The sequence below is a fragment of the Dermochelys coriacea genome, chromosome 23, assembly GCF_009764565.3.
Source record: "Dermochelys coriacea isolate rDerCor1 chromosome 23, rDerCor1.pri.v4, whole genome shotgun sequence".
Lineage (NCBI taxonomy): Eukaryota > Metazoa > Chordata > Testudines > Dermochelyidae > Dermochelys > Dermochelys coriacea.
Genome location: NC_050090.1, coordinates 9,264,971 through 9,289,670, shown reverse-complemented (window position 1 = coordinate 9,289,670; position 24,700 = coordinate 9,264,971). Strand labels below are relative to the sequence as shown.

General features: G+C 44.8%; 1 long non-coding RNA gene across 2 annotated transcripts in view; it reads left to right on the top strand.

Moving 5' to 3' along the window:
- Window positions 1-18,107, top strand: part of LOC119847255 — a 40,684-nt gene extending 22,577 nt beyond the window's left edge. The window contains exons 2-4 of one of the 2 annotated variants that reach the window (XR_006276794.1): window positions 9,122-9,185; window positions 16,203-16,223; window positions 16,798-17,355. This is a non-coding gene — a long non-coding RNA (uncharacterized LOC119847255). Of the gene's footprint in view, window positions 1-9,121; window positions 9,186-16,202 lie in introns of both variants that reach the window. The other variant, XR_006276793.1, reaches the window with a different exon arrangement.
- The last annotated feature ends 6,593 nt before the right edge of the window (window positions 18,108-24,700 follow it).

The following is a 24,700-nucleotide window of genomic DNA, read 5'->3' as shown; positions in this document are numbered from 1 at the left end:
TCCAGCCACTCCCCATTATTGAAGTTCCATTTCAGCGAGTAGCTGTGGATATTCTGGGTCCTTTTCCAAAAAAGACACCCAGAGGAAAGCAGTACATACTGACTTTCATGGATTTTGCCACCCGATGGCCAGAAGCAGTAGCTCTAAGCAACAGCAGGGCTAAAAGTGTGTGCCAGGCACTAGCAGACATTTTTGCCAGGGTAGGTTGGCCCTCCGACATCCTCACAGATGCAGGAACTAATTTCCTGGCAGGAACTATAGAAAGCCTTTGGGAAGCTCATGGGGTAAATCACTTGGTTGCCACTCCTTACCACCATCAAACAAATGGCATGGTGGAGAAGTTTAATGGAACTTTAGGGGCCATGATACGTAAATTCGTAAATGAGCACTCCCATGATTGGGACCTAGTGTTGCAGCAGGTGCTCTTTGCCTACAGAGCCGTACCACATCCCAGTTTAGGGTTTTCACCATTTGAATTTGTATATGTCTGTGAGGTTAAGGGGCCATTACAGCTGGTGAAGCAGCAATGGGAGGGATTTACACCTTCTCCAGGAACTAACATTCTGGACTTTGTAACCAACCTACAAAACACCCTCTGAACCTCTCTAGCCCTTGCTAAAGAAAACCTACAGGATGCTCAAAAAGAGCAAAAAGCCTGGTATGATAATAATGCCAGAGAGTGTTCCTTCAAAGTAGGAGACCAGGTTATGGCCTTAAAAACACTCCAGGCCCATAAAATGGAAGCGTCATGGGAAGGACCATTCACGATCCAGGAGTGCCTGGGAGCTGTTAATTACCTCATAGCATTCCCCACTTCCAACCGAAAGCCTAAAGTGTACCATATTAATTCTCTAAAGCCCTTTTATTCCAGAGAATTAAAAGTTTGTCAGTTTACAGCCCAGGGAGGAGATGATGCTGAGTGGCCTGAAGATGTCTACTATGAAGGGAAAAGAGCTGGTGGCGTGGAAGAGGTGAACCTCTCCATGACCCTCAGGCGTATGCAGCGATAGCAGATCCAGGAGCTGTGCACTAGCTATGCGCCGACGTTCTCAGCCACCCCAGGACTGACTGAACGGGCAAACCACTCCATTGACACAAGTAATGCTTACCCAATTAAAGTCCAACCTTACCTCAAGCTAAAACTGCTATAGAATGGGAGATCCAGGATATGTTACAGATGGGTGTAATCCACCCCTCTGGCAGTGCATGGGCATCTCCAGTGGTTCTAATTCCCAAACCAGATGAGGAGATACGTTTTTGCATGGACTACCATAAGCTAAATGCTGTAACTCGCCCAGACAACTATCCAATGCCATGCACAGATGAACTATTAGAGAAACTGGGACAGGCCCGGTTCATCTCTACCTTGGACTTAACCAAGGGGTACTGGCAGGTCCCGCTAGATGAATCCGCCAAGGAAAGGTCAGCCTTCACCACCCATGTTGGGCTGTATGAATTTAATGTACTTCCTTTCGGGCTGCGGAATGCATCTGTCACCGTCCAAAGACTTGTAGATGGTCTCCAAGCGGGATTACGAGAATATGCAGTTGCCTACCTTGACGATGTGGCCATATTTTCAGATTCCTGGACAGAACACCTGGAACATCTACAAAAAGTCTTGGAGCGCATAAGGGAGGCAGGACTAACTGTTAAGGCTAAGAAGTGTCAAATCGGCCTAAACAGAGTGACTTACCTTGGACACGAGATGGGTCAAGGAACTATCAACCCCCTACAGGCCAAAGTGGATGCTATGCAAAAGTGGCCTGTCCCAAAGTCAAAGAAACAGGTTCAATCCTTCTTAGGCTTGGCCGGTTATTACAGGAAATTTGTACCGCAATACAGTAAAATCGCTGCCCTACTGACAGAGCTAACCAAAAAGAAACAGCCAAATGCCATTCAGTGGACCGAAGAGTATCAGAAGGCCTTTAACCAACTTAAAGCGACACTCATATCTGACCCTGTACTAAGGGCCCCAGACTTTGACAAACCGTTCCTAGTAACCACAGATGCGTCCGAGCGTGGTGTGGGAGCAGTTTTGATGCAGGAAGGACTGGATCAAGAATTCCACCCTGTAGTGTTTCTCAGCAAGAAGCTGTCTGAGAGGGAAAGCAACTAGTCAGTCAGTGAAAAAGAATGTTATGCCATTGTCTATGTTCTGGAAAAGCTATGCCCATATGTTTGGGGACAGCGTTTCCACCTGCAAACCGACCAAGCTGCGCTACGGTGGCTTCATACCACCATGGGAAATAAAAAAAAAAAATATTCAGTAGAGTTTAGCTCTCCAAGATTTTGATTTTGACATCCAACACATCTCAGAAGCTTCTAACAAAGTGGCTGATGCACTCTCCCATGAAAGTTTCCCAGAATCAACTGGTTAAAATCGTCCTTGAGATGTGGAAAATACTGTTAGTCTTTATATACTTGGTAGTATATTTAGAGGTGCATGTGTCTTATTAACTCTGTTTTTTCCTAGAGCTCCAGGAGGAAATCCCATCCAGTGTTTCACCCTAGCTGTGATTTGGGGGGCATGTCATAAAAATAAGGGGAAGGGTAAACACCTTTTAAAATCCCTCCTGGCCAGAGGAAAAACCCTTTCACCTGTAAAGGGTTAAGAAGCTAGGATAACCTCGCTGGCACCTGAGCACAATGACCAATGAGGAGACAAGATACTTTCAAAGCTGGAGGGAGGGAGAAACAAAGGGTCAGTCTGTCTGTCTGCCTGCTTTTGCTGGGAACAGAACAGGAATGGAGTCTTAGAATTTAGTAAGTAGTCTAGCTAGATATGTGTTAGATTATGATTTCTTTAAATGGCTGAGAAAGTGAGCGGTGCTTATAGAATGGATATTCCTATCTTTGTGTCTTTTTGTAACTTAAGGTTTTGCCTAGAGGGATTCTCTAGGTTTTGAATCTAATTACCCTGTAAGGTGTTTACCATCCTGATTTTACAGAGGTGATTCTTTTGACCTTTTCTTATATTAAAATTCTTCTTGTAAGAAATTGAATGCTTTTTTCATTGTTCTTAAGATCCAATGGTTTGGGTCTGTGGTCACCTATGCAAATTGGTGAGGATTTTTATCAAGACTTCCCCAGGCAAGGGGGTGCAAGGTTTTGGTGAGTATTTTTGGGGGAAAGATGTTTCCAAACAACACTTTCCCAGTAACCAGTCAAATGTTTGGTGGTGGCAGTGGAAGTTCAAGGGCAAAGGGTAAAATAGTTTGTACCTTGGGGAAGTTTTAACCTAAGCTTGTAAAAGTAAGCTTAGGAGGTTTTCATGCAGGTCCCCACATCTGTACCCTACAGTTCAGAGTGGGGAAGGAAACTTGACACACTCATTAGCATATTTTTATAAAATCATATAGAGTGCAACATCACACTGATTATACCCCTGCATGTTCGTGCAATATTGTTATACTCCTCCCTAGTCATCTGTCCAAGTTTCCACTTCTTATAGGCTTCCTTTTTGTGTTTAAACTCACTGAAAATTTCTCTGTTAAGCCAAGTTTACCATATTTGCTATTCTTTCTGCACATTGGCATGGTATGTTCCTAAGCCCTCAATAAGGCTTCTTTAAAATACAGCCAGCTCTCCTGGATTCCTTTCCCTATCATATTAGCATCCCAGGGGATCCTGCCCATTAGTTCCCTGAGGGAGTCAAAGTCTGCTTTTCTGAAGTCTGGGGTCCATATTCTGCTGCTTTCCTTTCTTCCTTTTCTCAGGATCCTGAACTCAACCATCTCAGGCTCACTGCTGCCCAAGTTGCCACCCACTTCTACCTCCCCTACCAATTCTTCCCTGTTTGTGAGCAGCAGGTCAAAAAGAGCATGGCCCCTGGTTGGTTCCTCCAGCACTTGTACCAAGAAGTTTTCCTCAACAGTCTCCAAAAACTTCCTGGATTGACTGTGCACTTCTGTATTGTTCTCCCAGCAGATGTCAGAGTAACTGAAGTCCCACATGAGAATCAGGGCCTGTGATCTGGAAACTTCTGTTAGTTGTCCAAAGAAAGCCTTGTCTACCTTATCCTCCTGGTCTGGTGGTCTATAGCACACACCCACCATGACATCACCCATGTTGCTCTTGCCTCTAAATTTAACCCCAAGACTCTCAACAGGCTTTTTTTCCAGTTTCACACTGGAGTTCTGAGCAATCTTACATGCAGTGCAACTCCTCCACCTTTTCTCCTGCACCTGTCTTTTTTGAACAGTTTATACCCATCCAGTATAGTGATCCAGTTATGTGAGCTACCCCACCAAGTCTCTGTTATTCCAATCACATCATAGTTCCTTGACTGTGCCAGGACTTCCAATTCTTCCTGCTTGTCTCCCAGGCTCCTTGTGATTGTGTACATGCACCTAAGATAACTGGTCAGACCTGCTGGGAAAATCACAGTGAGGTGCAGAGGGACTAGAAGGCTGAAACCCTATTTGGGAGGGAGAGAGATGCAGGTCTCTGCCTAAGCAAGGTGATGGCTGGGAGCCTGAAACCTAAGGTTGGTGCCCTCAAGAAGAAGCAGAAGTGTGGGGGTAGTCAAAGCTGCAGTTAACCCTGAAACTATGACAATTGGAAGTTCAGGAGTGTTTCAAGGTGTGTGGCTACATTCCTAGATTTGATGATGTGCAGTAATCAAACCTTGGGTTACAAATGTGTAGATTACAGTGGCCAGGTCTGTGGCTGTAGGATGAGTGCGAAGGGGCAGTCTGTTCCTTAAAGACAGTAGTGTCTAGTGGTCAGCCCTCCCTGCCTCTATAATGTCCAATACAAGGTCTAATATAAGGACCTAAGGGTGATATGTATAGAAGGGAAGTGATCCTGGGATTGAATGATGCTTGGTAGGAAATCCCATCACTATATTTTTAAGGTTCCAGGACCAGGAACTATGCACTGAGGGTGGGGTAAGATTCCCGATTCATCCAACCAATCAGGAATGAGCTGGGTGATTAGGGACTAGCATATATGCTCCCTCCTCTGTCATAACAGGGCAGACATGCAGGAGAAGATGAGGCTGCTGAACCCTTGAGCACTAACTAGGGAAAAGGACCAGCTGAGGGAGCAGCTGGCTAAGGGCCTACAGTGGGCTAAATTACAGCCATACTCCTGAAGCAGAACTGGGGATACCTAATTTAAGGAGAGAGGAACAACTGCCTGAATTACCAAACCCCAGGAGGAGGGATGTGGGCATCTGCCACGAGTAGAGATACAGAGACCGAGACGTAACCTTCTGGGGACTATGAACAGGGTTCAGAGGGTGGGCCTCAGAGATATCCCAAAGGCCAAAAGAACCTTTTGTTTATTTGGGACTTTCATTATGGACTATTTTGCCCTAGGTTTTATAATAAATTAGCTCCAAGGCTGGTAATATTGAGTCAAGAGGGCCTGACGTGGAGTTATTGGGGCAGGGAGTGCCTGGAATGCCACACTAAGACAGAAGGGGGCCCTGCAAGACAGTCATACCCTATGACAATGAGATACAATCTTCTGGCCAGTCAGAGATAGGAACAGGTTATATATTTTGCTACCCAGTAATATTGAGGATCCAGCAGAATTAGTTGCAAGAATTGGGCCCAAAAATGTATCCTACCCATGAACTAAGCTGTAAAATGTGAGCAGAATTTTATAAAGTGTCACAATCACCTATAACAACGGGTGTTGATGGAAAAGGTACAAGAGAAAGACAAAGACTAAATTAGTGCAAGCGAAAGGCCTACTGATATAATGAAAGAATGGTATTAAGATTCTGACTGGTAAACTAAAGTAAAATTCACCGTCATGCCTGCAACCCCCACCATCTCCTGGGACCCTGGGTCATCTTCATCTAATCCTAAGAGATGTCCTGACAAAACTGGGCCCGAGAGAGGGACCTAGATTAACTCACCATCTCCACTAGCTCTAATTAAATCCTGAACACCACCTGGGATGTGTAACACTTGGTCTTTCTCTCTGCCCCCCTCCATGTGTCCTTTTCTTCCCAACTCATTTCTTCTCTATCCCATCCCTCTCCTTTTTCTTTCTGTCTAATAAGAGTCTGGCTTAGCCAGCCCATACTATATATTTTGCAACACTGCTGTAAAACTGTGACCAGCTTGCCAGGTCTCGGAGTGGCTAATCAGATTGATTGCTGCACCACTGTCTCTCTAGCACCCAAGGCAGACCCTCCATTTTCTATCTTTGCTCTTCTTTACTCTCTCCTTCTCTGTGTGTTTGTCTTGATTTATGTTCTAGGAAATGGGATCAAACTTAACTCAACAATGGCTTCAGTCAGTCCAACTAACTTTTTCTCTTTTCTGCAAATGGACAGTTATTGCCATCTTTGGTACCATCTCAGAGACTGTCAAACAAGGTGTTTTGTTTTTGTTTTTGTTTTCTTCTGAAACTCTCTCCAGCTCCAACAAGAGAGCTGGTGAAAATGAAAGCTTTATTTAATACTTCACATTTCAAAGGTTTTAACTGTGTTTTCCTTATTTTTCTGTATCTTTAATAAAAAGCTAAAAAGATTTTAATGGTGTGTTTGTCCTGGTACGAAGCAGTCTGAGATCTCTCTACAACAAATCCCAAACCTTGTTTTACATTGTGACAGGTTTCAGAGTAGCAGCCGTGTTAGTCTGTATTCGCAAAAAGAAAAGGAGTACTTGTGGCATCTTAGAGACTAACCAATTTATTAGAGCATGCATCCGATGAAGTGAGCTGTAGCTCACGAAAGCTTATGCTCTAATAAATTTGTTAGTCTCTAAGGTGCCACAAGTACTCCTTTTCTTCTTGTTTTACATTGTTCATTGTTGGACAGTGACTGGGTGATGTTAACACCTGTGACTCTTTGGGCCATTTATTCCATCTAAATTAATACAACAAACTCCAAGGCTGTGAACCAGCATAACAATTGCTAACCAAGAAAGTCCAGGATGGTGTATTGGTGAGAGCCTGTTTCAGACCACCAAATCACACTATAGAATCAGCAAAGTTATTTCTTAAACACCTGTCTGTTACGTATGGAAAGAAAAATTGGATTGTTATAGGAGACGTCATTTTGGGAGACACATGCTGGAGGTCTTATGCAGAGAGTAGTAAAATATTTTTGGAGTTTCTAAAATATTATAACTCTGTTTTTGACCTCATTGTGACAGATTAAGATGAAAAAAGCCAAACAATGGAATGAAAATTGGAGGTTGTCTAGGGACCAGTGATCATGATGGCATGACTACATTCATTATGGGTAAATAGAGGGCAGTCCCAATCAGTTATACATGTATTTGTTTCTTCACAAAGTCTAATTTTCAAAAGCCAAGGAAAATTGTGAGCAAAAATGTAAATGAAAATTGGGCTCTTTAAGAAGAGTTTATAAGATAACCAAAAAGCCATGACTGCACAGTCAAGAAAGAGACCACATTGCTAAAAGTCCATCCTCACTCTGCGGCAAAATGAAGGCAGCAATTAGAAGTAAAAAGAAACATTTTACAAATGGAAAAAGGGGAAATAGATAGCAATCAATATACATTAGAACTTGTGAAATGTAGAAAATTGATAAAGACACTAGGGAAAAATCCCCGGTTACCAGGGCTAAGGACAACAAAAGGCATTTTTAAAGTATTCTATAAAGAAAAGAAATCCTAGCAATGGTATAGGTCCATTATTGTATTGAGATGGTAAAAATGTGTTAATGATACAGTAAAAGCAGAAGCATTCAATAAATACTTATTTCTGTTCTGTACTTAGAAAGAAGGACGACATATTTGTGTCACATGAGGCTGATGAAGGTAGTTTTGAATATGTAATATGCTTAGACTTTTTTTAAAAATTAGTACCACATGACATTATGATTTAAAATTAGCACTATGCAATATCAATAAAGCACATAGAAAATGGATTAAAAGTGGTTGGCAGATCTAAAAAAATAGCCATCATGGGGAAACATGATTGAATACGGGTGTTTGTAGTGGGATTCTGCAGGGATCAGTTCTAGGCCAGAACTATTCAACATTTTGAACATTAGCATAAATTCATAGCATAAACTATTCAACATTAGCATAAATGCTATTCAACATTCTCCTCAATGACCTGGAAGTAAACATAAAATCACTGTTGATAAAAATTGCAGATGAAACAAAGATTGGCAGAATGGTAAATAATGATGAGGACAAGGCAGTCATACAGAGCAGCCTGGATCAATTGGTAGCTGAATCTGTTCAAGCAAAGTGTGTTTTAATGAAGCCATATGCATAGTTATACACCTAGGGAAAAGGAATGCAGCCCATAGCCACAGAATGGAGAACAGTGTCGTGGAGATCAGTGACTCTGAAAAGAATTTAGGGGTCAACATGAGCTCCCAGTGTGATACAGTGTTTTTTGGATGTATAGACAGGGGAGTAGTGTTGTGTATATATACAGGAATAGTATCTATAAAGGGAGTAGTTTTTACACACACACACATGATCAGACTAGAGGATCTAAAAGTCTCTTCTGGCCTATGGTCTATGGATCCATGCACTGGACAGTAAATACCCTTTACAGTAGGGAATATTATTGAAAAAAAAAACAATTCTTCAAACATTCTTTAATCCTAACATCATCACCACAGTCCTGACCAGTTTCATTTTTAGCCATCTGCCCTTCATCCAGGTGCTAATATCATCCATTTATTGGGAAAGCTGGGAGATAAAACAGAAATATAGAGCTGGGAGCATACTGTTGGCTCATCATGTCACACTGGCACAGATCCTCAAATGTATTTAGGCATCTATTTCCATTCACGTCAATGGGAGGTACATGTGTAAGTAACTTTTGAACATCTGGGCTCCTATTCCAGAAGCTTCATGTATATGTTGGATAGGGTTCTGGAGTTGGAGGAACAGTTGTCTGTGAAACCCTCCTGGGTAACGTTTGTATTTTACAGACTGTTTCATTTGACATGTCTCTGTGTCTCCAGTATTTGCGTGTTGTTGCAATTTTCCCTGATTTTATGAATTTCCAGATTAACTAGGGTTTGGAATGGTTTCTGAGCACTTCCGAATATTGGGATTTTGCTGCATTTATGCATCTTATAGTTTAACATTATTATTATTACTATGCATGATTGCACTCTGCTTTTTAACACAGTGCTTATATATTTAAACATTTCCTCTCCATCTTTTAGAAACACTTGAGGAGAGAATAGCAGAGTCTGAACTAATTTTTTCACCAATTTCAGCCAAATACAGGTTGGTTGTATTAAATATGTAAATGGCTCATTCTCATTCCTTCTCCTTTCCACTGAAAATAATTTACTGTTTTCACTTTGAACCAGCAATGCTGATGTATATTTTATTCTATTCTATCCTATTCTAATTTTGCATTCTTATGTAGAATTTTTCATTAATTTCTGTGTGTTTACATTCAAACAAAATAATGATCTGGGAGTGATTTCTTGGATGAAATTCTGCCCTACTTAAGTCAATAGCAAAACTCCATTTATTTCAATGGGGCAGGATTTCATCTATTACTGTCAATGTTGTAACCTATCCATTAAAAATAAATCATTGTTTACTGGTTCCTTTTACAAAATCTAGAATTGAAATTCTTGATGTTGTAAATTAGTTCACAGGAAGAGTGTTAATTAGCAGAGAATGTTTCTCAGAATCTTTAAGGCTAAATCAATTCAATGATAGGGCTAACTGAGATATTCATAGAGAACATTGTGCTTACGTACCTTCCTGAATCAGGAAGAGTCTTGGGTGTCAAAATGACTTTCTGTGAAGGTAACTGAAAATGTACTGTTGAACCTAACAGATCACCAATTAATCCTGTTTGCTGGAATATTCACAGAAAGTGTGCACACGAGGCAAAAATGCAGTCACAATAAACTCATGTACAATCTCACATGTCTGGTATTTATCCTCCTACATCGTTATTCCATTTGTCTGCAATGGACTGTTGGTTGACATTTTCTGCAACAGTCCAAAGGTGAAGAGTTTGGCACTGAATAGTTCCCCCCATATAACTGCATCACAAGCCAATGGTTTGCTTCTCTATTGGCAAAAACAACTTGCCATTTGGAAATTGAATTTGGTCCTGGAACTATTGATGGAGCTGGTATCTGAGCCAGTGGTTTCTGTATCATAGATTCATAGATACTAAGGTCAGAAGGGACCATTCTGATCATCTAGTCCGACCTCCTGCACAGCGCAGGCCACAGAATCTCACCCACCCACTCCTATGAAAAACCTCACCCATGTCTGAGCTATTGAAGTCCTCAAATCATGGTTTAAAGACTTCAAGCAGCAGAGAAGCCTCCCTCAAGTCACCCATGCCCCATGCTACAGAGGAAGGTGAAAAACCTCCAGGGCCTCTCCAATCTGCCCTGCAGGAAAATTCCTTCCCGACCCCAAATATGGCGATCAGCTAAACCCTGAGCATATGGGCAAGATTCACCAGCCAGATACCCAGGAAAGAATTTTCTGTAGTAACTCAGATCCCATCCATCTAATATCTCATCTCAGGGGATTAGTCCTATTTACCCTGAATATTTAAAGATCAATTACTTACCAAAATCCCATTATCCCATCATACTATCTCCTCCATAAACTTATCGAGTAGAATCTTAAAACCAGATAGATCTTTTCCCCCACTGCTTCCCTTGGAAGGCTATTCCAAAACTTCACTCCTCTGATGGTTAGAAACCTTTGTCTAATTTCAAGTCTAAACTTCCTGGTGGCCAGTTTATACCCATTTGTTCTTGTGTCCACATTGGTGCTGAGCTGAAATAATTCCTCTCCCTCTCCTGTATTTATCCCTCTGATATATTTATAGAGAGCAATCATATCTCCCCTCAACCTTCTTTTAGTTAGGCTAAACAAGCCAAGCTCCTTAAGTCTCCTTTCAGTAAGGTTAGCTTACTCTATTTTGGAAGTGGATTAAGCTAAACTGGAAAAGGCCATTTTTTCTGGAAAAAAGAGTTTCCACAGGGGGAGTTACCCCAGAATAGCTATAGAGCTTTAAATTCATACCTTATGTTATTCTGAGATAACTTCCTCATGTAGTCAAGCCCTTATTTGGAAAGGTTTGGCCACAAGGTTTGGTGGCAAACCATTCTGCAGGCAGGGCATGTGCAAGTTCTTCTTTGTTTTAGTTTCTGCCGGTTTTAGTCACTTATGTAGTGGAGGAGCTTGTAGAAAATAAGGCTACTTTGTTTTGGGCATACCCAGGCTCCTCCTGGTTGGAGAAATCTTGTGAGGAGTCCATTAATGGTGGAGATTGTTAATATGTTCCTTGGGGAGGGCAAGTAGCCTGCATCTCTCACACAGGCCTCTCTTTCTAGGCCTCTGCTTAACAACCCTTCTGTTTACACTTACAGGGTTATTAATTTGTACCTATGCATGCATCCACGCAGGGACTTAGGGGTTGTGACACTGAGCATCACAACATGTAACTTTTAGGCACCTAGAAAATCACTGGGATAACAATGGGATCCCCACAAACCTGAGTTAGGCACCTAAGTTCCCTGTACAGTGCTTGGGGAGAGATAGGCACCTTAAAATAGGATCCACAAAAGCCAGCATGGTAGGCAGGGAGTCGCCTAAGCCTGACAATGGGGGATGCCGACGAGAAAGGTGTGTTCTAAACCCCACTGCACTCACGGAGACAGGCATCTAAGTCCAGGCTTCAGGGAGTTTTCAATGTCTGTTTGCAATTTGCAGCCAATTCCAACTCTGGTCTACACTACAGACTGACCTTGGTATTACTATATTGCTCAGCGGTGTGAGTAATCCAAACCCCTGAGAGACATAGTTAAACTGACCTAACCGCCCCCCTGTACACAGCACTAGGTGGCGTTTCATGCAGCCTTAAATGTATAAGCTGCTGCCTACCCTAAGAGCTCATATTAAACTCACAAACTTAACATCTGCTCCGTGGAGTTGTGTGAACCCTGGTCAATCCAATTGTCAGTTCCAGCTAAATAATTCATTGTAGTAAGAGGATAAATTTAAAGGCAAGAACATGTTGTTCACAGATTGCAGTATTTTCCCAGCTCCAATGAAGTGACAAGAAAACTATTCCTGACTCTTACACATACTTTTTATATGACCACAGTCAACTCTCTTCTGCTGTCTGTGCCTCAGTTTACCCCTCTGTAAAATGAGAATACAATATCTTACTCACCTTTATAAAACACTATCAGACCTAGTGCTGGAAGAGCACCATTCACGGACCAAAAACTTTGTGAATGCAGAGAGTGTCTCATACCATTCCATTCCATACCATTGTCACATGCAAATTATACCTAAATGTAAATCTAGCCATAAACTGCTGGTGAATCATAGGGACATATCAAACTATGGATTTTCGTGCAGAATATCATACAATTTAATGAAGAAATGCAGTAAGATTAACAATTCACAGTGTCCTCTGTGTCCTCAGAACTGTCCTCTGTCCGTGAATGCCTCCCAGTGGCCATAAATCCCAAAGCCCTCCTTATAGCACCACTGCCTAAGCCATCTGTTGACAGTCATAATCTTGTCACACCTTTGTTGCCCTTCTCTAGGAACAGGAAGGATCCCACTAAAGATCACCTGAGCCTCAATTTCCTTAAGTGTCTTCCCTAGCCTAGCATGGTCTCCCTTCATACTTTCCAGCGAGAATCTAGCCGTATCATTTGTTCCACATGAAGGATAATTAGGGGATTCTTTCCTGCTCCCTTTAGGATCCTTTTCAACCTCAGGTCTACATCCCGTATCTTACCACCCGGAAGACAGCACACCCTTCTATTCTCTGGATCAGCTCTAGTTACAGGCCTGTCTATTCTTCTCAAAAAAGAGTCCCCTATCACATAGACCTGCCTTTTCCTGGTGACAGTACTATTCTCCAGTCTCTCCCCTGTTCCCTCTGGCTGCAAGTTCTTTCCATTCCTATTCTCCCTTATAATCCTCTTCAACCCATCCTGTATCCTACTGGGGCTCATATTTGGTGTAGTCTCCCTTGACTCCTCCGCTTTTCCTATAGGACTAGCCTCTCTTCTCTTCTTCCTTACCCTTCCACCTTCAACAAGTACCTGCTGAGCCCCTTCTTCATTTTCCAACTCTGCAAACCTGTTCCTAAGCTCTATTTCTCCTTCACTAGCCCGTCTTTTCCTCTGTCTGGTCCTTTTAGTCACATGCTTCCACTGACCACTTTCCTCACCCAGGCTCCCCTCAAAATTCCCCAGCCCTGCTTCCATCTGTGAGTCTGAGCTTTTCCCTTCAGATACCTCATGTCTTTGCTCCATCATCTGCTCAAAGCCCTTCCTAAACTCAACCAGACTTTCCACCTGCATCTCCAAACCTCGGATCTTTTCCTCCATCAGCTCTATCAGATGGCATTTCATGCAGAAAAAACTCTTACCAGGTCCCCCCTCCAGGATCATGTACATACCACAGCTTACACATTCAGTCATCCTCTTTGTGTCTTCCACTACAGGAGTCACTCCCACAGCTGCCTCCATATCTGTCATCGCCTTCCCACCTAAATCCTGTTAATCTGGGAAACACAAGTCACACCAAAAGGACCACCCTCCCCCCCAGCAAAAGCAAACCCCAAACAAGCACCACAATACAAACTCCCCTTACAAACTCCCACTCAAACTCCGCTGTTTACAGCTCTGTTTGCTAGCTCCTGTGCCGCTGCAGCTGTATCAATGTGTTTGCTTTAAATTACAGGTTTCAGAGTAGCAGCCGTGTTAGTCTGTATTCGCAAAAAGAAAAGGAGTACTTGTGGCACCTTAGAGACTAACAAATTTATTAGAGCATAAGCTTTCGTGAGCTACAGCATCCGATGCAGTGAGCTGTAGCTCACGAAAGCTTATGCTCTAATAAATGTGTTAGTCTCTAAGGTGCCACAAGTACTCCTTTTCTTTCTTTAAATTACAGTGGCTTTTCTTCTGGCAATCAGTTCTACCAGAAGGCTCAATAAATGGAAAGCCTTATCAGTTAAAAAAATAAAGCAAACCCCTACTTTTTTTTCACCAATGTAGATCATAGAATCATTGAATATTAGGGTTGGAAGGGACCTCAGGAGGTCATCTAGTCCAATCCCCTGCTCAGAACAGGACCAACACCAAATAAATCATCCCAGCCAAGGCTTTGTCAAGCCAGACCTTTAAAACCTCTGATGATGGAGATTCCAGCACCTCCCTAGGTAACCCATTCCAGTGCTTCACCACCCTCCTAGTGAAATAGTGTTTCTGAATATCCAACCTAGACCTCCCCCACTGCAACGTGAGACCATTGCTCCTTGTTCTGTCATTTGCCACCACTGAGAACAGCTGAGCTCCATCCTTTTTGGAACCCCCCTTCAGGTAATTAAAGGCTGCTATCAAACTCCCCCTCACTCTAGATGCCTCCTCCTCTTGAGATGCTGTATTTAGTTGCTTGGCCTTGCAGCCAGCTGTATCCCTTTGATTCTTTCATGCTCTCTCCAACTCCTTATTCTTTGGGTTTAGGCTGCTTGTTCATTCCCTGCACTCTTCTATACTCAAGGATTCACTGTATAAAAATAGGCAACTCTCTTCTTACTTGCCAATTTGTCTTAAGAGAATATGGAAGACATGAGTCTAGATTTCAGCCATTCTTTGTACTTACCTTATTAATTCTTGGGTTTGAAAGTACTGGAAATTGTCTATGGGGCTTATGACAGTCACTGAGGTTATTTAGGGAAAACTATTCAGTGTCACAACTTAGTTCTCAGCAGCAAGCTGCCTCTCTGAGTGTAGTAGGGAATGGTCAACCCAATTGTCAGTTCCAGCTAAAGAATTCCTAGTCGTAAGAGGATAGATTTACAGGCAAGAACATGTTCTTCAAAGTTTGCAGTATTTACCCAGCTCCAGTGAAGTGACAAGAAAATTATTCCTGACTCTGACACACACTTTTTTATATGACCACAGTCAAGTCTCTTCTACTGTCTGTGCCTCAGTTTACACCTCTGTAAAATGAGGATACAATTTCTTACTCACCTTTATAAAACACTGTGACACCTACTGCTGGAAGAGCACTATTCTTTAAAGTGCAAATTACACTTAAACATCTGAAAACCAGGAAATACAGTTAAGGTACACAGAAGCACCATCGACATCATATATGGATTTTAGAGCACTAGGCATTTTTAATGCACCTAGGCATTGCCTGGATGTTTATATTTAATAAACAGAGTCACCAGTGCCATGTGGTTTCTCCATACTGCAATTGTTATGCAAAGAGCAATAAACACAATAAATGGCAATGAGGCTGGGCTCCTAACCCAGGAACAGAAAGCAACAGAGAATGACTGGAGAGGCCTAGTGAAAGTAGAAGTAAAAGGAAACTGGACCCACTTGGCATGAAACTACTCAGTCGGGGAAAAACGATTAAAAATGCCTGGCTGTTTTGGGAAAATGCACTTGTTTGCAGGCTCATTAAAGGATCAGTCCCCTTTATTGAAAGACTGGAAGTGTATATAATGGTTCGGATGAGGAGAAAAAGGTGCTGGTTATACTGAGTTTCATGGGGGCTTACATTTATAACCTGCTGCCTACCCAAAGAGTTCATATTAAAGCCACAGACAAAACACCTGCTGCATGGAGATGTGTGAATCATGGTCAACCCAACAGTCAGTTCCAGCTAAAGAATTAACTGCTGTAAAAAGGTAGATTTACAGGCAAGAACATGTTGTTCACAGTTTGCAGTATTTACATAGCTTCAGTGCAGTGACAAGAAAACTATTCCTGACTCTGACACACACTTTTTATATGACCACAGTCAAGTCTTTTCTGCTGTCTTTGCCTCAGTTTACACCTCCGTAAAATGAGGATACAATTTCTTACCCACCTTTATAAAACAGTATGACTCCTACTGCTGGAAGAGCACCATTCACTGATCAAAAACTTTATGAAGGCAGACAGTGTCTCATTCCATTCCATTCCATTCCATACAGTTAAGGTACAAAGAAGCAGCATCAACATCATATATGGATTTTAGAGCACTTAGAAAAATCACCTTTTAAAAAAAGTGAGCTTCTCACAACTCTTAATTACTTTGTAACTAGTGTGCCTCCATAATAGGAGAGTATGGTGATAATGTTTTAATATTATCTAGTAAAAATCCCCAAAGTATTGTTCTTCTGTTGCTTATCATTTAGGACAATTTGTAGTTGATAAAATCAGATTACATTTTATAATGACATTGTTTGGATAAAGCAATGTGCTGACACTTCGATGTGTTTCTTTTTTTCAGGATCTGTCAAGATGGGAAATAGTAAGTCTGCATGGATTTTTTGGCAGTTTAACTCAGAGAAGATCAAGAGGATATAGAAATATTTTTTCATCTTTTTAATCTTTACATCATCCTGTCCACATAAATGTCTGTAGCAGCTTAGGTTTGATACAGCCTAGAATCTGATCCCATTAACAGAGTCACATATGCCTTAAACCAACACAGTCCCATTGAATGCAGCTCAGCATTGGATTTTAAAATCAATAACTGTGAATTTTGTTTAGAGGACTAAGAGTCAGTTTTTAAAGGCACTTAGATACCTAACTCCCATTGAAATCAATGGAAGATAGGCAGTTTAATACCTTTAAACGTCTAGCCGTAAACTGTTGGTGAATCAAAGAGACATATCAAGCTATGGATATTAGTGCAGAAAATCATATAATTTAATGAAGAAATGCTATAAGCTTCACAATTGACAGTGTGTTCTAATGGTTGATTGGGCTGGAACTTATTTCTCAGGACATATGGATCGTAATAAAAATCAGTTACATTTTATCAGGATGCAGTTTAGATAAAACAATGTGCAAGTATTTAAAGAGCTCTTTTTCTTTTCCAGAACCTCCCAAGGAATTAAACAGTAAGTCTGCCTGGAAATTTCAACAGATTCACTCTCTCTCTCCTTCTCTCTCACTCACACACAAAGAAGGTGGGCAGTGCAAATGTTAACTGTATCTTCTGGAATCCTTACATCCTGCCCTCTGAAGTGTGTGGAAGCAGCTAGACTCTGAAGCAGCCTAAGGACCAATCTTGCAAAATCATCCACACTCAGGCCCCAGTTCTCCGTTCTGGCTCACAGTGTGTCCTGGCCATGGATGGGAAGGGAGGAAATGGTGATGTAAAGCCATCTTTGTATTTCCTTGTATTCTGGATCCAGTCCCTGACACTGACAACAGCTCCCTCAGAACTGCTCTTACCTACAGTCAGTTTCCCATATTCCCAGGAATAGCTGGAGTGCAGTCCCTTCCCCTCTTCCCCATGACATAGACCTTTACTTTGAACCAGGGCCAGCCTTAGAGGTGGGCGACGTGGGCCACTGTCCAGTGCACTGTGGTCAAGGGGGTGACATGGTCAAGAGGCAAGGAGAAGGGTGGGACCGCAAGACCACAGAAGGAAGCTTGGATCAATGCTGTGGGGGGTAGGCAGTGGGGTTCGAGGGTGATGGGGGAGTGGGGAGCCTGGGGAGAAAGTAGGGTGCAGGGATGATGGTGGGAGGATGGGGTGGTAGCGGAGGCCACGTGTGATGGAAAGTAGGTTGGGAGCCCAGAGAGGCAGCGTGCCCAGGGGAGAAGCAGACGTGGGAGGTAGTGGGAGCCAGTGGTGATGGGGAGCTGATGGACGCAGGGGAGGCCAGGTGTCATGGGGGATAGATGGTGGGCCCAGGGAGGCAGCAGGTGTCAGGGGCAAAAAAATGTAAGTTCTCCAACCTAGGATGACATTTTCCCTATGGCCAGACTTTGTTATTACACATTTCATTATTTAGTACATTTTGTAGCTGATAAAAACAATTACCAAATTGAACTGTAAAATTAAATAATAAATTGTTATTATTATTTGTGTTATGGTTGGCCTAGGAGCCCCAGTCTTGAACCAGGACCCCACTGTGCCAGGCTCGGCACAACCACAGAACAGTCAATCCCTGCCCCAGAGAGCTGACACTCTAAGTAGAAGGCAAGGGACAAGAGAGGGATACAGACAGATGAGGAGCACAATGACACAATGAGACAACACTGACAACATGATGAGCAATGGTCACAGCTCACCCGCAGCCTGACAGTTGTCAAAATTTTGTAGGAAAGAAAAAATATGTTTCCTAAGGCTAATCAGGATGCAGCCAGATGAGCAAGAAAGTGTTTTTTCCTCTCCTGTTCTCTACCTGTTGCCTTTTTGTTGCTCCCTGGTCCCAGTGGAGGGGTGTAAGTAGTGCAGTATCTCTCCCCATCCCCGTTAACTTTAATTATGGAGGTGACAGCAACTACATAGATAAGACTACATTAGGATTTCCCCTTTATCAGGATCTTTATGATCCTTTCTTTTCAGAAAACAGAGAAGAGTTCTCTCCTGCCGGCAACGAGTGGCTACACGGGAATCCTTACAGAGGAACGGCTGTAGCAGCATACCTGTGCTGCTATAAGGTCCATAGTGTAGACAGAGCCTCTGTCTCCCTGAGACTTGCTCTACACTACAGAGTTAGGTCAAGATAAGGCAGCTTATGTCAACCTAACTATGACAGTATCTACACTACAGCCTTCTTCCTGCCGATGTAAGTGCCCTCACTACACCTCTAATAACTCCACTTGCATGAGAGACATACAGCTTATGTCAGTGTAGTTAGGGCTTTGTTCCTAGACACTGTGTTCCTCACCTCAGCTGTTGGCCGTCTTGTAAATTTCATGGCTCTGTTGGACAAGAAAACTGGCTCCCAAGTCCTCAGCTGGGCAACTGCCTGGTCTTCACTCCAAGCTGGGCTGCCACCCTGGCTCCCCACTTCCTGCTGGGAGTCCTGCTGCTGCCTGGGGTCCCAGCTCCCCACTTCCTACAAGGAGCACAGCAGCTGACCAGACTCTGAGTGCAGATCTACCCGCTGGAGGCAAGAAGCCCCAGCCAACTTCTCCCCCCACCCACTCTTGGTTGTGAGTGTGGAGAGAAAAAGCCCGGGCGGGGACGGGGCAGCTGAGATTCTGGTGGGGAGCTGTGTGGAGCTGAGAGCCCTGGCTTTGACCGATCCTAACGCTTGCAGAGTGCTGTGGGAGGAGCTCCCGACGGTCAGTGCGGGCGACCGAGACTGGCTAGAGCTGCTTCTCACTCTGGCCGAGTTCTCGGAAGCCCTCCATCGCATGCCCACCAATAAATCTCCGGGCATGGACTGGCTGACCGTGGAGTTCTACCGCGTGTTCTGGGACGTCCTGGGCCCAGACCTAGTCACCGTCTGGGCCGAGTCTTTGCAGAGCGGGGTCCTCCCTCTTTTGTGCAGGCGAGCCATGCTCGCCTTATTGCCGAAGAAGGGGGACCTCTGCGATTTACGAAATTGGTGTCCCGTCTCGCTCCTCAGCACGGACTACAAAGTTGTGGCAAAAGCAATCTCGCTGCGGCTAGGGTCCGTGCTGGCGGACGTGGTCCACCCAGACCAGACCTACACCGTCCCGGGCCGCAGCATCTTCGACAACCTATACCTGGTCCAGGACCTTTTGGAACTCGGGTGTAGGGATGGTCTGTTGTTCGCCCTCCTGTCCTTAGATCAGGAGAAGGCATTCGACAGGGTGGATCACGGTTATCTCCTCAGCACTCTGCAAGCGTTTGGCTTTAGACCCCAGTTTGTGGGTTTTCTCCGGGCGCTGTACGCCTCCGCAGAGTGTTTGGTCAGGCTCAACTGGACCCTGACCGAACCGGTCAGCTTTCGGGAGAGGAGTACGGCAGGGGGTGCCCCCTCTTGGGCCAGCTGTACGCTCTGGCGATCGAGCCCTTCCTCTGTCTTCTCCGAAGGAGGTTGACAGGGTTGGTGCTGCGGGAGCCGGAGCTGCGGCTGGTCCTGTCGGCATACGCTGACGTGCTCCTCGTGGTCCAGGACCCAGGCGACTTGGCGCGGGTGGATGCTTGCCAGGCCATCTATTCGGCAGCCTCCTCTGCACGGGTCAACTGGGTCAAGAGCTCTGGCTTGGTGGTAGGGGACTGGTGGCAGGCGAGCCCCCGCCCACCCACGCTTCAGGCCATCTGGTGGAGCTCGGGTCTGCTGCTCTATCTGGGCGTTTACCTTTCTGCCACGCAACCCTCTCCGCTGGAGAACTGGCAGAATTTAGAGGGCGGGGTGATAGAGCGGCTCTGGAAATGGACAGGACTACTCCGGTGCCTCTCCCTTCGAGGGAGAGCGCTGGTGCTTAATCAACTAGTTCTGTCCATGCTCTGTTACCGGCTCAACACCCTGGTCCCGGCTCCGGGTTTCCTGGCCAACCTCCGGACATCGATTCTGGAGTTCTTTTGGTCAGGACTGTACTGGGTCCCTGCAGGGGTTCTCCATCTACCTCTGGAGGAGGGAAGGCAGGGCCTAAAATGTCTGCTTACTCAGGTCCATGTCTTCCGCCTCCAGACCGTGCAGAGGCTCCTTTATGGTGCAGGTAGTCCAGCGTGGAGCATACTGGCGCATGTCTTCCTGCACCGCTTCCGAGGGCTCCGATACGACCGGCAGCTCCTTTATCTCCATCCGAGAGGTCTTCCGCGAGACCTCTCCGGGCTGCCAGTCTTCTACCAGGACCTCCTCTGGACCTGGAAACTCTTTTCAACGACCAGGTCCGTGGCGGCCACCGAGGGGGCAGATCTCCTCGCGGAGCCCCTGCTACACAACCCCCAGCTCCGTGTGCAGGTGGCAGAGTCCCGCTCGGTACGCCAGAGGTTGATCCTGGCAGAGGTCACAAGAATCGGAGACCTCCTGGACTATGACCGGGGAGACTGGCGGGATCCCCTGATGCTCGCTCAGCGCATGGCGCTTTCCAGACCTTGTACTCCCCAGTGCATACTTCAGGAGGTGAAGGCCGCTTTGCGGCCCGCTGCTCGAGTTCATCTCAACCGGGTCCTGCACGAGGGCACGCCCCGCCCACCCACTACCCCAGGCCCACCGGACCTTTTAATTGGACCCCTGCCCCGTGGACCCAACCGACCCCTTGACCCCTTCACTAGAAGCCGGCTGCACGAGAGGCAGCCGGTCTGCTTTCAAACCGCGCCAAGAAAACATCTCTACACGCTCGTGCTCCACACCCTTCATGCCCTCACCCTCGTTTCCCGCCCCGATACAAAATGGCGGGACCTCCTGCCACCTTTGGAGGGTGAGGAGCCCTGGTGGGCCAGCCTATATTCCACCTTAGTCCCAAGGCCCACCGGGGATGTCAGTTGGTGGCTCCTTCACGGAGCCTTGAGCACGGGTGTGTACTTGGCACGGTTCACCTCAATCCCAGACACCTGCCTCTTTTGTGGCATGACGGATACCCTGGCACATGTATACTTGGAGTGTGCCAGGCTGCAGCCCCTATTCTGGCTCCTCACCAATATTTTATTACGTTTTTGGTTGCACTTCTCCCCTCACCTTCTCATTTATGCACTCCCTATCCGTGGCCCCACAAAGTCACGGGATCTCCTGGTCAGCCTCCTCCTGGCCCTAGCAAAAACGGCCATCTACAAAACCAGAGTGAGGAGGTTGGCCGATGGAGTCTCCTGTGACTGTGGGGCCTATTTCCGATCCTCGGTCCGTTCACTTATCCGGGCAGAGTTCCTCTGGGCGGCGTCCTCTGACTCCCTTGATGCCTTTGAGGAGCAGTGGGCGCTGTCCGGGGTTCTCTGCTCGGTATCCCCGTCCGGTTCCCTTCGTTTGACCCTTCGACCGCACTCCTGTCCCTGTTATTTCATTAGTTGTCCCCCGGAATTTTTTGGGCATCTAGGTCCTGTGGATCCCCCTTTTAGGCTGGGGGGGATCCTTTAGCGGTGAACGGGCTTTGCCCGCCCACTTCCCGGATCCCAATAAGACTATTTTTCTATAGCCATCTGGCCTTGCCCCATCACAGTGTTTAGATTTTCATGGTTGTTTTATACCTTCTAATCTGTGAGATTTTTTAATTAATACAGTTAACTGTATAGAGAATATACCGTTTTGAGTAAACAAGATGTGCACATTTAAATCATTCTCTCTCTCTCTCTCTCTCTCTCTCTCTGTCTCCTTTGGTATCATTGTTGGAAAGAATAAGTAAGTTTACCTGGATATTGAAGCAATTTCAGTAAAATACAGAAGGTTTATACCATATAAATATATTAATTCTATTTTTCAAAATTGCATATATCTTACTACCCTCAGAAAAAAATGGAAGCATTTTGGTTTTGAAACATCCTAATAATTAACCCTGCAAACAGATGTGTAGTCACACCCTGCTGCTAACTGGAGCGCCTCTCAATGAGATTCCACATACAAGAAAGGGGATGTGAATTTGGCGCCTCTTGCCAAAAGTGAGCCAGTAGACTTTAGTAAAGGGACTGCGCAACAATTCAACAAGGAGATACTGAAGGCTGACATTCATTTTACAGTATAGACTCTAATCTGTTTCTCAGGACATCTGTAGCGGCACAGGAGCTGTAAACAGAGCTGTAAACAGGGGAGTTTGCAAGGGGTGTTTGGGGGGAAGACGAGGAGAGCCAGGCAGAGGAACAGACAGGCTAGTGAAGGGAGTGTGTGGAATTCTGGTAGTGTTGTGGTGCTCATTGGGGGTTTGTTTTGCTATGGATGGTGGTGTTTTGGTTTGGTTTGTGTTTCCCGGACAAACAGGACTTAGATGAGAAGGCTGTGACAGATACAGAGGCAGCAGTGGTAGTGACCCAAGCAGTGGAAGACATAGTGAAGATGACTGGATGTGGAAGCTGTGGCATGTACATGATTCTGGAGGGGGTACCTGAAAAGAGTTTTGTCTGCATGAAGTGCCACCTGATAGAGCTGATGGAGGAAAAGATCCAAGGATTGGAGATGCAGGTGGAAACTCTGGTTGAGTTTAAAAGAGGGTTTGAGCAGATGATGGAGCAAACACATGAGGAGGCCTAAGGGAAAAGCTCAGACTTGCAGATGGAAGCAGGATCAAAGAACTGTGAGGGGATAGTGCTGGGTGAGGAAAGTGGACAGTGGAAGCATGTGACTAAGAGAACCAGGCAGAGGAAAAGACAGGCCAGTGAAAGAGAAATAGAGCTCAGGAACAGGTTTGCGGAGTTGGAAAATGAAGAATGGGCACAGCAGGTGGTCACTGAAGGTGGGAGGGCAAGGAAAAAGAGAAAAGCAGCTAGTCCTATAGGAAGAGGGGAAGAGTCAATGGAGATAACAATACAAAATGTGAGCCCTAGGAGGATATGGGATAGGTTGCAGAGGATTGCAAGGGAGAATAGGAATCGAGAGGACTTGCAGCAAGAGGGAACAGGGGGTAGACCGGAGAATTGCACCGTCACCAGGAAAAGGCAGATCTATATGATTGGGGACTCCTTACTGAGAAAAATAGACAAGCCTGTAAATAGACAAGACAGAGCTGATTCAGAGAACAGAAGGGTGTGCTGTCTGCTGGGTGCTATGATACAGGATGTGGACCTGAGGGTGAAGAGGCCAAGCCAGCATGTTCATGAAGGGAGAGGGGAGCAGGGCGAGCCTTGAGCTCTTTCTTCTTCTTCCTCCCTGTCATCCTCAGAGTGCTTAATGGCTGCTTCACATACTCAAGAGCTAGCTGAGTTAGACACAAAGCTAAAGCCAGGAGGTTCTTGTGACATACCAGGGTACAGCTCAGATCAATGGGGGGCTGTGTCATAACTGCCCTGCAACCTTGGGTGCTTTACAATGCCACCTGGGCTGCTCACATTCAGCCTTCCAGCATGCAAGCCACAGCCTGAGGGTCTGTGTGTACCTTCTGACTCTCAGCAGGCTTGTTTATTCTCAAGTTGACCCCAAATCACCCCCAGTCCAAAAGTTTTCCCCAGAAATGTATGTCCTGTCCTGCCCAGCCCTCTCCTGGACTATACAAATATGTAAAGTACATTATTCATGTAAGGGAATAATATGCCAGCTTGTTACCTTAAAATAAATTTACCCAGACACTTCAGTTCAAATACACTGGATTAGATAAAACTTTAAATCAAGATTATTAATTACGGAGGAATAGATTTTAAGGGAAGACAAGTAATAAGGCATAAAAATTTTGGAAATGGTTACAAGAAAAATAAAGATAAAACACTTACTTGTGCCTAACATAGCAAGCTACATTAGATTTAAGGAAAATTTCTCTCCACATGTTTCCATCAAGCTTACTGACCAAATTCTTCATGTCAGGACCTCCCTGAGTCCAATGTTTGTTTTCCTTTGTCTTCTTAAGTGCAATGCCAGAGACAGAGGGTGGGGGGGGGAGGGGGAGTGCCTTGGGGTTTTTGCACCTTCTTATTTTAGTTTCATTCTCACTCTTGAAAAAAAATTACCTGGGAACTAGTAGACAAAGAATTTATAGGGAAGGATGTTCCCTGATTTCCCTCCGCACCTGTTTGAGCTTTCTTTTTTCCCCTTCCTGCTTGATGACTCTATTTACTGCTAAAATTAACATTAAGGCAAGCACACATTCTTTTGTTTATAGCAGACCTGTTTGCTGACTTCTGCTTGGTCAGGGCTGTGGGATGTGGAACATGTGTTCATACCATCATACAGGGGAATCTTATAACCTTATGTAAATGTTGTCACTCATGTATGATCCGGACAATATTGATCATCAAATTATGAGATTTTTTCAAATGATACCTTACAAGGCCTGCCTTTTATTATTATTACAATAGTGTGTAGGGTGTGAATCCAGGGGTGTAGTCCATCAATGTGCAGTGTTAGGGATGCATGCAGCAACCCTTTGTAGGTTGCTCTATAGTCTGTGCAACCTGAAAACAGTGAGCACAGCAATGAGGAACACCCCACTCTC